We start from the raw sequence: 10207 nt of genomic DNA, 5'->3' as shown, positions 1-10207 counted from the left end.
CTCTTGACAACAAAAAAAAAAAACATCAGTTCTATGATAGAAGGCTAATAAGATCTTAGCTCTTCAAATCCACAAGCAGGGAGTTCGCAATACAATACCAGTAATTACCAACACAGACAGACAGAATCATTGACCATAAAAATATAATGCACACATGTAGAGGCTACATTAAGTCCTTATTTTCTACTCAGTTTAAACAATACAAGACAAAATCTAATGTGTTTTTCAATGCATTATAGATACTACAGCTAGATACTCTCAGTGCAGAGGAATTGGATAAACCTCTGATACTCTCAGAATTACTAGATGCTATAAACTCACTTCAGAGTGGGAAAACAGCAGGCCCTGATTGCTACCCTGCAAAATATTATAAAAAAAATTCAATTAAGTTAGCTCCTCTTTTATTAACAACATTTATATAAGCCAGAGACAATAAAATTCTATCTCAAATGTTTCGCCAAGCATTAATTACCACCTTTCTTAAAATAGATAAGGACTTATTTTGTGCATCATACTGACCAATCTCACTTCTGAATAATGATGTTAAGATACTCTCCAAAGTTCTAGCTAAAAGAATTTAGATAGTGCTTCCTTTTGTAATATCACAAGAACAAACCTGATTTATTAAAGGATGACACTTAGCTTCCAATCATCAATGCCTGTTTAATGTAATATATTCACCCAGAAAGTCTAACATCCCAGAGATCTTATTATTCTTGGATGCAGAAAAAGAATTTGATATGGTTAAATGGGATTACCTGTTCACCACTTTGCATAAATTTGGGTTTGTCCCGAACATATGTGTATGGATCAAACTACTGTATACCAGTCCAGAAACTTGTTTGTATTAACAACATTGTTTCAGACTGCTTTAAACTACCACTGCCAGTTCACTTTTGAAATGCTTATGAGATAAAGGGTATTATCAGAGAAGGGCTTGAACAGAAAATATCAATATATGCAGATGATATGGTATTGTATATATCAGAGCCACAAAATTCTGTGCCTGTAGTCCTAACAGCACTAGCAGAATTTCAAAAGATATCTGGACTCAAAATTAATCTGAATAAAAGTGTGCTCTTTCCAGTGAGCTCCCCAACACACAACATTAGATTGTACACTAAGTTTATCATCTCAAAACATTTTAAATAACCAGGAGTAAACATCACAAGTAAATATAAAGCTCTTTTCAACATAATTTTGCTGTCAGCATGGAAAAACTTAAGAAAGGCTCGCATAGATGGTCTTCTCTACATCTCACTTTAGCAGGGAGAATTAACACTATCAAGATTAATATCCTTCCTAAGCTACTTTTTCTATTTTAAAGCATCCTCATGTACATTAATAAATCATTTTTTACGATATTAGATTCAATCATAACCTCATTTATTTGGAAAACATCCATGCAACCAAAGGGTGACCCTATGAACACCTAAGGCAGAAGGTGGCATGGCTCTACCTAACTTTCAGTTTTATTACTGAGCAGCAAACATACAAGCTTAAAAAACCTGGACATTGACACAAACAGATAAACACACACAGGCTTGGTCCACAATAAAAATAAAATCCTGCAGCACTTCTTTGTATTCCTTGCTTTGTACACCAGTAAATACAAGGCATCATCAATATACTAACAACCCAAATGTCCTTCATTCACTCAGAATATGGAACCAATGTAGGAAGTACTTCAAGATAGAGAAGCTTTTATCTATGACACCTCTGAATTATAACCACCTGTTTCCATCCTCTCAAACTTACACAGTTTTTAATGTTTGGAAAACGCACTGGATCAAATCACTTAGAGATTTGTACATAGACAACGTCTTCGCATCCTATGAACAATTACAAATTTATCTTCTCATCAACACAGTTTTTCCACTATTTTTAAATCAGAAACTTTGCTAAACAAAACGTACCCAATTTTCCTCACCTCTCACCTACTTCTATTCCGGAAGAAATATTGATCAGTCTTAAGGACTCACACAGCATTTCTGTAATAAATAAAAACATTTTAAAGTCCCTCCCTTTTAAAGTTCCCAAGTACAGTGGGAAAAGGATCTCTTATTCAACATTTCAGAAAAACAGTGGAAGGCAGCCATGCACAGAATTCACTCTAGCTCCATATGTGCAAAGCATAGAATTATTCAACTTAAAATCTCTTATCGAGCACATCTGTCTTGTTTAAAATTGTCAAAAATGTTTTCAGAACAAGATCTAGCCTGCGAACATTGCAAGCAAGTTTCAGCCTCACTGGGTCACATGTTTTGGGCCGGCACTAAATGAACATCATTCTGGACCAAAATATTTAATTACCTTTCAGACAGCCTTGGACTCACAATTCCTCCTAACCCATTAACAGCTGTGTTTGGGGTTCTTCCAGATGGGCTTAAAGTGGAGAAGGACAAACAAACTGTGATCGCCTTTACTTCACTATTAGCATGCCGATTTATCTTGCTAAACTCGAAGAATCCTAACTCTCCCCTTTTAAATCAGTGGGTAACTGATGTTATATACTATTTGAAATTGGAAAGAAACTAATTCTCACTTAGAGGATCTGTATAAAACATTTTTGAAACCTCCCCCATGAGTATTCTGTATGTCCACACCATTCACAACAGAGAGTAAAGTTTGAACCTTCTCAGTGTCTTTCGTGGTCATTTTGGGTACAAATGATATTAACCCGTAACATTTACGCTTGTACTTGGTGGTTTGCTTTATTATGGAGGATTACAAAGGGCCATTACAAATGTAAAGTGTTTTCCTGTTAGACAACTTAAATTTTATTTTAAATCTCATTCAAATTCTTGATATGCTTTAAAATTAATTTTGCTGAAGAGTCCATCAATTTTCCTTTCAAACTTTGTCTGCTCTTACTGCAATCTGATGCAAGGGTTTATCATGAATTCACACTTATCTATTATCTTGTCGGGTCTATTTCATTTTAATACACCATGTACAACTTATTTTTCAAATTGACGACTGACATTGTATGTTTCTTAAAAAAATCTTTATCTTCTTTCATGAAATGTTGCAATGCTCTGTCATTTTTATTTAGAAATTCTCAGCCATTTTACCATTTTCTTTATTGATTAATTAATCAATCAATCAACATTTATTTATATAGCACATTTTCATACAAAAAATGTAGCTCAAAGTGCTTTACAAAATGAATAGAAAAATAGAAGACACAATAAAAAATAAACATAAGTCAACATTAATTAACATAGAATAAGAGTAAGGTCCGATGGCCAGGGTGGACAGAAAAAAAAAAAAAAACTCCAAATGCTGGAGAAAAAAAATAAAATCTGTAGGGGTTCCAGACCAAGAGACCGCCCAGTCCCCTCTGGGCAATCTACCTAACATAAATCAAACAGTCCTCTTTGTACTTAGGGTCTTCATGGAAGGACCTGATGATGATGGTCACGTAGACTTCTGGCTTTCAGTCCATCAATTAGAATTATTGTGTTGTATATTTCATGGGAGAAAGAGAGATGAAGTGTTTTGTGGTTAAAAAAAATGTTTGAAAAAAGGAAATATCTACCAGCTTGACAATATCAACAGTCCTTATAAACATTTTAGTACTAGGAAAGGAAAAGAAACATTTTGGTATTTAGACCACATGGAAGTTTGGAAGTATAGTACACAGAAAAATGAATAATCAAGTGTTTTGAACATGAAACAAATTCTATAAAGAACATCCTGGATTTAGAAAACAAGATTAGAAAAGTATGTAAGAGATCTTTATATTGACAATGTGCTGGCCCCTTTAATCTACTCTGTTGTAAAAATGGAATTTCTTTAATACCTTGGTTTGATGTTTACAGGGCAGCTACTTTCTTAAAACTAATCTGTACAGTTTATCTGTAACTCTCCTTCAAAGTTCACATTTAAAAATATTTGTAGATACAGTGGAACCTCGGTTCACGAACGTGTCGGTACACGTACAAATCGGTTTACGACCAAAAAGTTCGGCAAACTTTTGCCTCGGTTCACAACCACACACTCGTTATACAAACAAGCCAGTTTCCCTTTCGGTTTGTACAAGTTCAGTCTCTCCCTGTGCATTTCCTGTGCAGTGAGCGAGCAAGTAAGAGAGAGAGAGCGACACACATGAGAGAGACACACACACACAAAGGCGTGCGAGACAGAGGCACACACACAAAAACAGGCGCGCGAGACAGAGGCGCGCGAGACAGAGGCGCGCACACACATGCACAGGCGCGAGAGACAGAGGCACACACACAGGCACTCCAGGCTCACGAAAGAGACACATGCACACACGAAAGAGCAAGCAAGAGAGGGAGAGTTGGACGCATAAGGTAGAAAAGGCTTGTTTTTGTTTTCAGTTCTGTTTACAGAGATCGGTTCATAGCGTGCATTGTGACAATGTTATTTTTCTTGGTGGTTTATTAAGTTACAGATTTTTCAAATGTTGAAAAAATTTTTTTCCCTGTGCTTAAAACTCATTAAAAAAAGTGTTTTTAGTGAGCGGTTCCTAGAACTATAGCGTGAACTATTGCAGTGTTAGTTTTCTCTGTTGTTCAAGGTTTTCTCAGTGTTATTCAATATTTTTACATTTAGTTTACTATTATGCTGTGCATTCTATGGTATAACTAGCAAAATACCCACGCTTCGCAGTGGCGAAGTACTGCCTTAAAATTTTTATTAAGAAGAAAATTCAACCTTTTTAAACTGAGGGAAAATATACCAATCATTATTTGTTAAGGATCTCTTTGTATACCACATTGTGAGTTCAGCCCTCTGGTTGTAATTTAACCAAGCTGTGCGCTGAGCTTACTCTTGAGCATGCAACGTACAGTTGGCCTTGTGAACAGTAATCTTGTCTCAAATCTCACAGCTTGGATTGCTGCTGTCATAATCTGTTTGAGTTTCATGGTTTGTTTCAATTACGACAGTATTTGTAGGACTTGTGTTGAAGTGACATTCGGTATCTGTCAAGCGTTGTAAGCATACAACCAGTTTCATCAATAACTTCACATCCAGCTTTTGAGAGTTTAAACATTCGTAAACATCAAATTGTCCACTATTGAAATCGTCACCTGTGAATCTAATATGTTTAAGAGGCATTGGCGGTTGCTGAAAGGTGTAAAATATTTGGCTATTTCGGTACACTTGAAAGCGACAACCGAACAATTCAGCGGCAGCCATTAACTCACATGCAGATCCATAGGTAAGGGGCTTAAGCATTTCACTCTTCTAGTGCTCCTGTGTAGAATAATTATCTCCTGTACCGTCATCAGTCCACACCTTGAACCTGTCCCAGTCATTCAATACATAAGACACAATGTTCCTCCAGATATCAAGAGTGAGCCTGGTACAGCCGTGCAATATGTAACAAAGAGAATGGAAAAGGTAGGTGCCATCTCCGGGCGCGGAAACATCTCGGTAAGTGACAGTTCTTTGATCGATGGTGATCACCTCGATAGACATGTTAATGGGGGTATGGTTGGAATGATAAAGGAAATGGGTACCTGAACAATGTAAAGTAAGTCTAAAATACCTACACAATAACTATAATAGTAATAAATGAACAATAAAACAGCGGAGAAGCCGTGGATTAAATTAAAAGGCTGTAGTTATCAGCAGGGAGATGTGAATCCCGTGGCGTAGCAAGGAAGGGAATGTAGAGACTGGAGCGACAGACGGCCTTATATAGGCAGGCAGCCAACAACATGGGAGGCGTTGGGATGGGGGACCCAACGCCGCCTCACACGGTGACTGAGCTGCAGGCTATGGACGTATATATGTACGTAAGTAGGATTCAGTTAGCGTTGGGAACCCGCATACCAAATTTCTTGAAGATGGGCCCATAAGTAACAAAGACCGTTGAAAAGTTCAATATGGTGGCCGACAGTGGCATCATACCACCGAAATAAGTACGCACATTGGTTTCGGTTAGCGCAGGGAAGCCGCCTACCAAATTTAGTGAAGATGGGGCCGTAAATAAGAAAGTTCAACATGGCGGACGTTGTCGACCGTTATGACCGTTACGTGTAGAATTTCGAAATGAAACCTGCTTAACTTTTGTAAGTAAGCTGTAAGGAATAAACCTGCCAAATTTCAGCCTTTTACCTACATGGGAAGTTGGAGAATTAGTGAGTGTGTGAGTGAGTGCCTTGCCTTTAATTAGTATAGATTAACTATATTTGTGCTTAAAAACTAAAAAAATATATATTTACATACAGTTTGTACGGTCTGGAACAGATTAATTGTATTTACATACAATCCTATGGTGGAAATTGCTTCGGTTCACAACGAAAAAAACAAGTTTTGGAACGAATTATGAACTGAGGTTCCACTGTATTATCAATTAGTGTCAAGAAGCTTACTGCTAGATGATCCTAGGCCATTCAAGTGAAAGAACCCACTCATTTTGTATCTCATGTAAGAAGCAGAATGTGACAATTCATAGCATTCATTCTTCATCTATGTCTGCAAAACACATTCTAATTGATTTTAAAATTATACATGCGACACATCTTACCAGATTAAAAATATTTAAAATATATCAGGGATTGGTTTCTAATTAGGCCATTTAGCGCCAGCCTCCCTAGGTTATATCTTTGGGAATTATCCTAAATTAAGACCATTTTGGATGAAGACATTTGCAGATGATGTCATATTTGCAATCATTTCTAATCCCCTCACACTGTGTTTGGAGTAATATCAGGATCAGACTATCAAGAGATACACTCCTTGTGGTTTCCTGTACTAAACTGTTAGTACATCAACTAATTTTGCTCAAGCAAAAAAATCCTAATGCACTCTCCACAACTAAATGACAAACAATATTTAATATTACCCAAAATTGGAAACAATCCAGTCTCTTTTGTATGGGATCTTGCAGAGCTTATTTATCATCTGGCAAGAATCCATCATTGTTTTTCTAAAATACAGTAAGCCAGCCAATGTTTCTGTTTAACTCCTTTTGCTCCGGTGTGAGAAAGTACAACATGATAGGCTTTTAATTAGTAACTCTTAGTATTGAGTGCAGGTGGGTTTTAATATTGTTTAAGATTAATTAATCATAACCTTTTAAATTATTTACTGGATTGATTGTAGGAGTTTCTGTAGCAGTAGTAGTAGTAGTAGTAGTTGTAGTAGTAGTATTATTGTACATTGAAATTCTTACAACCATTTAACATGTAACATAATGCCTCCTGGCACCATGATAAACAAGGAGTTATTAAAATAACTTCATTTTATTTAAAAGTAAACACAAATCCACTTACCTAATGTATTTTCTTGCCTGTTTCCACACTACTTGTTCAGTGACATTTCCAGCTTCAGCTTCACATTTTCACATTGAACCTCCAGTTGTTTCCAAGCGGCTCGACTAGACTGTTCCACAGACTTGCCTCACCTACTTTTGAATTCCAGCTGTCCTCTTGGTATTGCTTGCTGTGATAGTGGGTTGTGAGATATTGCAGATATGTTAAAAATATACCAGGATATGTATGTGTTTGCAAGAAAATGAGACCAAAAAAAGAACTGATATCTAAAATACAATCCAGAGGACGATAGCGTAGTATAAGTGTAGTCAAAACTAGAGTTGTCAGGAGTCGTTACCAAAACTATGAGAGTTTTACCTTAACGAAAATCCAAAGATTGTAAATCAGATCGAGAAAGGTTAAACTATATGTCGTTAATAAGAATTCTTCACAACACAAGCGCAACACTAACACTAGCCAAGGTTTAAATCTATAATCTTAGAGAGAAAGCTGAAGCTCTTGTGCTACGAGTCTTTGTGACGTGACATGTAATGCCTCTCAGCAGGCATTCTTTAGCAAATACTCAGCAACAAAAGTCTGAGACTCTAAATTGGGATCATATTATTAAAATTGTGGCCACCAGGGGGAGCACTAGCTCCCAAAACCAAACATTAACAGGCACAAGGCACCAGCCCAGCACACACACACACAAGGCTTTTATTCAGTGGGAATCATTTCCCAAGTTTTCCAACAGCACCAAGCACACTTTTCTTCCTTATTCTCTCTGCGTCTCTCAGTCCTTACGCCTCTCCTCCTCCAGCAAACGTTGTCCTCTCTGTCCCAACTCTGGCTTCTCAAATAGTGGCATGCAGCTCCTTTTATGTGATTCCCAGACGTATTTCCAAAGTGTCTCAAAGGCTTCACATGGGAGCATCTCTAGGTAAGGATGGAACCACATGAAGTAAGGCTCCACAGTCCCTGCGGCGCCCCCTGTGGCACCCACAGCACCCAACAAGACGGAATCACCAAACTTCAGTTCTCAAGAAGCCCTGTGAGTAAACCGTGGTGCTGCCACCAGCCAGGGGGACTGCCCTGTATCTCTCCGGGGGAGGTAATACCCTGTGAACGTTCTCTCCCAAGTCCTTCCAGTGCAAATGTGTCCCAGCAGGTCAAGTGCCACAGCCATCCGCCACACAATTAAATAGCAAAAAATTTCTGTCTAATTATTCTCAAACTAGTAATCTAAAACACTAGTATGGTGATGCTCCTTGAACATAAAACGGGGAACATTTATAAAAAATGATGTCTGCGATTTACCCGTTTTTGACCCCACCACATCTCTACTCCATATCCATGTGTGAAAGACATCATCTACATATCAGAATCTATTTTTGATTGGACTGATTTTTTAATAATTTTTATATATAGTAATTTATACATTATTATTATATCATAACCCTTTTACTGTAAAGCAGCTTTAGGAAATAAAATTTTAAATTTTTAAAATCACAAAGTATTTTGAGAAAAAGAACACAAAATGTAAATATAACATTTAAGGAATCTGTTGAGAGTATAGGGAACATTTGATCGGAGTTTTGGTAACGAGACTTTGCCATTCACCTACCCAGTTAAAGAGTTTGGATCTTTGGGATTTGAACACTTTGGAGATCCTAAAGCACTGGCCAGGGCCTCACAAGTTTCCGCATGACTGCCCAGGGTCTCATATTACAAGAGAGGCAGGCTCAGTGACCATGAAAAGTCTGGGCCCGGTTCAAAAGTATTAGTTGTACAGCAGTGAGTGGAGGTAATAAAGAAGGACTTTATTGAATCAGAACGGTTCTGTGTCTTAAACAGAAATGATATTCTAAATGTATTACTAAAAAAATACATGCACTCAATCTGATCACTTGAGTAGTTTCATATTCTAACCCATCAATATACACTAGTGCCCACTGCCACGGTAAGTGTTACTAAATCTCTTTTTTGTATACTGTTTTACAGTTATTTTTTTAATCGTGTGGTTAAGTTTTTTTCTTATTGAACACACAAACATGGACACATACCCTGCAACAGAGCTTCAAAAAATACAGCATGCATAAAAAGTGTTGCAATTTCTGTGGTGTGACCAAAATGTATGCAGATCTCCTTAAATTAAAGTCTGCAATGTGCAATTTAATCACATCTGAATTGTTTGATCTGTACTTGTGGAGCAGACGGCTAAATTAAGGAAAAATGCATCTTTGTCCCAAACATTACGGAGGGCGCACTGATATATTCCATCCATCCATTATCCAACCCACTATATCCGAATACAGGGTCACGGGGGTCTGAGGGAGCCAATCCCAGCCAACACAGGACACAAGGCAGGAAACAAACCCCACACAGGGCGCCAGCTCACCGCATGACACACACACCCAGCACACACTAGGGGCAATTTAGGATTGCCAATGCATGTCTTTGGACGGAAACCCACACAGACACGGGGAGAACATGCAAACTCCACGCAGGGAGGATCCAGGAAGTGAACCCAGGTCTCCTAACTGCAAGGCAGCAGCATTACACACTGCGCCACCATGCCGCCCCCTGATATGTTCCACATTTTTAAAATTAAGTAATATGAACATATCAGAATATAAAACAAAATACCCTGTAACATTACTTATTTATGGTGATAAATTTAAAAAATCTCCACCAGTCCATAAATGTCTCTATTGATGTTTTGACATCAGCCCAATTTAGGCCTTTTGAACAGAACACCACACATTATATGGCAAGGATGATCAGTGGCGGCACTGGAGGTCTGCAGTGGCTTCAGCTTTTTGTTCCACACTGCAAAAACTGAAATCTAAGTTTAAGTGACAAGTATTTATATCAAGGCATATATTTTGTTATCCTTATTGTAAGAATTATTGACTTATCAAAAAATTTGTATTTCTATTTTTTAGCTTACTTTCAGAAATCTTGCCAAGTAACTT

The sequence above is a fragment of the Polypterus senegalus genome, chromosome 5 (assembly GCF_016835505.1).
Source record: "Polypterus senegalus isolate Bchr_013 chromosome 5, ASM1683550v1, whole genome shotgun sequence".
Taxonomy (NCBI): domain Eukaryota; kingdom Metazoa; phylum Chordata; class Cladistia; order Polypteriformes; family Polypteridae; genus Polypterus; species Polypterus senegalus.
The sequence above is the reverse complement of the archived record's forward strand: the minus strand, read 5'-3'. Positions refer to the sequence as shown.